This window comes from Oncorhynchus keta, chromosome 13 (genome assembly GCF_023373465.1).
Source record: "Oncorhynchus keta strain PuntledgeMale-10-30-2019 chromosome 13, Oket_V2, whole genome shotgun sequence".
Lineage (NCBI taxonomy): Eukaryota > Metazoa > Chordata > Actinopteri > Salmoniformes > Salmonidae > Oncorhynchus > Oncorhynchus keta.
This window is the reverse complement of record NC_068433.1, coordinates 47491936-47495938: the sequence shown is the minus strand read 5'-3', so window position 1 is coordinate 47495938 and position 4003 is coordinate 47491936. Positions and strand designations below refer to the sequence as shown.

At 42.1% G+C, this 4003-nt stretch overlaps 1 long non-coding RNA gene across 2 annotated transcripts; it reads left to right on the top strand.

The window, feature by feature from the left end:
* Nucleotides 1-405: 405 nt before the first annotated feature.
* LOC127906822 (uncharacterized) lies at nucleotides 406-3480 on the top strand. 2 transcript variants are annotated; one of them, XR_008062943.1, is made up of 6 exons: nucleotides 406-555; nucleotides 764-919; nucleotides 1076-1231; nucleotides 2113-2216; nucleotides 2574-2989; nucleotides 3198-3480. It is a non-coding gene; the product is annotated as an uncharacterized LOC127906822 (long non-coding RNA). The 2 variants fall into 2 exon arrangements; XR_008062944.1 differs by lacking the exons at nucleotides 1076-1231; nucleotides 2113-2216; nucleotides 2574-2989 and adding an exon at nucleotides 1336-1491 and having other exon boundaries at nucleotides 406-971.
* Nucleotides 3481-4003: the final 523 nt, after the last annotated feature.

The window sequence follows — 4003 nt, the reverse complement described above, 5'->3', positions numbered from 1 at the left end:
ATTCATCACTTCCCATGTGTAGGTGGGACTAGTGTCCTCTCTTGTCTAAATTATTCATCACTTCCCATGTGTAGGTGGAACTAGTGTCCTCTCTTGTCTAAATTATTCATCAATGTGTAGGTGGAACAATCTCTTGTCTAAATTATTCATCTCTTCCCATGTGTAGGTGGGACTAGTGTCCTCTCTTGTCTAAATTATTCATCACTTCCCATGTGTAGGTGGGACTAGTGTCCTCTCTTGTCTAAATTATTCATCACTTCCCATGTGTAGGTGGAACTAGTGTCCTCTCTGTCTAAATTATTAATCTCTTCCCATGTGTAGGTGGAACTAGTGTCTCTCTTGTCAAAATGATTCATCTCTTCCCATGTGTAGGTGGGACTAGTGTCCTCTCTTGTGGAGGTGGGACTAGTGTCCTCTCTTGTCAAAATGATTCATCTCTTCCCATGTGTAGGTGGAACTAGTGTCCTCTCTTGTCTAAATTATTCATCACTTCCCATGTGTAGGTGGAACTAGTGTCCTCTCTTGTCTAAATTATTCATCACTTCCCATGTGTAGGTGGGACTAGTGTCCTCTCTTGTCTAAATTATTCATCACTTCCCATGTGTAGGTGGGACTAGTGTCCTCTCTTGTCTAAATTATTCATCACTTCCCATGTGTAGGTGGGACTAGTGTCCTCTCTTGTCTAAATTATTCATCACTTCCCATGTGTAGGTGGGACTAGTGTCCTCTCTTGTCTAAATTATTCATCACTTCCCATGTGTAGGTGGGACTAGTGTCCTCTCTTGTCTAAATGATTCATCTCTTCCCATGTGTAGGTGGAACTAGTGTCCTCTCTTGTCTAAATTATTCATCACTTCCCATGTGTAGGTGGGACTAGTGTCCTCTCTTGTCTAAATGATTCATCTCTTCCCATGTGTAGGTGGGACTAGTGTCCTCTCTTGTCAAAATGATTCATCTCTTCCCATGTGTAGGTGGGACTAGTGTCCTCTCTTGTCTAAATGATTCATCTCTTCCCATGTGTAGGTGGAACTAGTGTCCTCTCTTGTCTAAATTATTCATCACTTCCCATGTGTAGGTGGAACTAGTGTCCTCTCTTGTCTAAATTATTCATCACTTCCCATGTGTAGGTGGGACTAGTGTCCTCTCTTGTCTAAATTATTCATCACTTCCCATGTGTAGGTGGGACTAGTGTCCTCTCTTGTCTAAATTATTCATCACTTCCCATGTGTAGGTGGGACTAGTGTCCTCTCTTGTCTAAATGATTAATCTCTTCCCATGTGAAGGTGGAACTAGTGTCCTCTCTTGTCTAAATTATTCATCTCTTCCCATGTGTAGGTGGGACTAGTGTCCTCTCTTGTCTAAATTATTCATCACTTCCCATGTGTAGGTGGGACTAGTGTCCTCTCTTGTCTAAATTATTCATCACTTCCCATGTGTAGGTGGAACTAGTGTCCTCTCTTGTCTAAATTATTCATCACTTCCCATGTGTAGGTGGGACTAGTGTCCTCTCTTGTCTAAATGATTCATCTCTTCCCATGTGTAGGTGGGACTAGTGTCCTCTCTTGTCTAAATTATTCATCACTTCCCATGTGTAGGTGGAACTAGTGTCCTCTCTTGTCAAAATGATTCATCTCTTCCCATGTGTAGGTGGAACTAGTGTCCTCTCTTGTCTAAATTATTAATCTCTTCCCATGTGTAGGTGGAACTAGTGTCCTCTCTTGTCTAAATGATTCATCTCTTCCCATGTGTAGGTGGAACTAGTGTCCTCTCTTGTCTAAATGATTCATCTCTTCCCATGTGTAGGTGGGACTAGTGTCCTCTCTTGTCTAAATTATTCATCACTTCCCATGTGTAGGTGGGACTAGTGTCCTCTCTTGTCTAAATGATTCATCTCTTCCCATGTGTAGGTGGGACTAGTGTCCTCTTGTCTAAATGATTCATCTCTTCCCATGTGTAGGTGGGACTAGTGTCCCTCTTGTCTAAATTATTCATCACTTCCCATGTGTAGGTGGAACTAGTGTCCTCTCTTGTCTAAATTATTCATCACTTCCCATGTGTAGGTGGGACTAGTGTCCTCTCTTGTCTAAATGATTCATCTCTTCCCATGTGTAGGTGGGACTAGTGTCCTCTCTTGTCTAAATTATTCATCACTTCCCATGTGTAGGTGGAACTAGTGTCCTCTCTTGTCAAAATGATTAATCTCTTCCCATGTGTAGGTGGAACTAGTGTCCTCTCTTGTCTAAATGATTCATCTCTTCCCATTCGTAGGTGGGACTAGTGTCCTCTCTTGTCTAAATGATTAATCTCTTCCCATTGTAGGTGAAACTAGTGTCCTCTCTGTCTAAATTATTCATCTCTTCCCATGTGTAGGTGGAACTAGTGTCCTCTCTTGTCTAAATGATTCATCACTTCCCATGTGTAGGTGGGACTAGTGTCCTCTCTTGTCTAAATTATTCATCTCTTCCCATTGTAGGTGGAACTAGTGTCCTCTCTTGTCTAAATGATTCATCTCTTCCCATTGTAGGTGAAACTAGTGTCCTCTGTCTAAATTATTCATCTCTTCCCATGTGTAGGTGGAACTAGTGTCCTCTCTTGTCTAAATTATTCATCACTTCCCATGTGTAGGTGGGACTAGTGTCCTCTCTTGTCTAAATTATTCATCACTTCCCATGTGTAGGTGGGACTAGTGTCCTCTCTTGTCTAAATTATTCATCACTTCCCATGTGTAGGTGGGACTAGTGTCCTCTCTTGTCTAAATGATTCATCTCTTCCCATGTGTAGGTGGGACTAGTGTCCTCTCTTGTCAAAATGATTCATCTCTTCCCATGTGTAGGTGGGACTAGTGTCCTCTCTTGTCTAAATTATTCATCACTTCCCATGTGTAGGTGGGACTAGTGTCCTCTCTTGTCTAAATTATTCATCACTTCCCATGTGTAGGTGGAACTAGTGTCCTCTCTTGTCTAAATTATTCATCACTTCCCATGTGTAGGTGGAACTAGTGTCCTCTCTTGTCTAAATTATTCATCACTTCCCATGTGTAGGTGGGACTAGTGTCCTCTCTTGTCTAAATTATTCATCACTTCCCATGTGTAGGTGGGACTAGTGTCCTCTCTTGTCTAAATTATTCATCACTTCCCATGTGTAGGTGGGACTAGTGTCCTCTCTTGTCTAAATGATTCATCTCTTCCCATGTGTAGGTGGGACTAGTGTCCTCTCTTGTCTAAATTATTCATCACTTCCCATGTGTAGGTGGGACTAGTGTCCTCTCTTGTCTAAATTATTCATCACTTCCCATGTGTAGGTGGGACTAGTGTCCTCTCTTGTCTAAATTATTCATCACTTCCCATGTGTAGGTGGGACTAGTGTCCTCTCTTGTCTAAATTATTCATCACTTCCCATGTGTAGGTGGGACTAGTGTCCTCTCTTGTCTAAATTATTCATCTCTTCCCATGTGTAGGTGGGACTAGTGTCCTCTCTTGTCTAAATGATTCATCTCTTCCCATGTGTAGGTGGGACTAGTGTCCTCTCTTGTCTAAATGATTCATCTCTTCCCATGTGTAGGTGGGACTAGTGTCCTCTCTTGTCTAAATTATTCATCACTTCCCATGTGTAGGTGGAACTAGTGTCCTCTCTTGTCAAAATGATTAATCTCTTCCCATGTGTAGGTGGAACTAGTGTCCTCTCTTGTCTAAATGATTCATCTCTTCCCATTCGTAGGTGGGACTAGTGTCCTCTCTTGTCTAAATGATTAATCTCTTCCCATTCGTAGGTGAAACTAGTGTCCTCTCGTCTAAATGATTCATCTCTTCCCATGTGTAGGTGGAACTAGTGTCCTCTCTTGTCTAAATGATTCATCTCTTCCCATGTGTAGGTGGGACTAGTGTCCTCTCTTGTCTAAATTATTCATCTCTTCCCATGTGTAGGTGGGACTAGTGTCCTCTCTTGTCTAAATGATTCATCTCTTCCCATGTGTAGGTGGAACTAGTGTCCTCTCTTGTCTAAA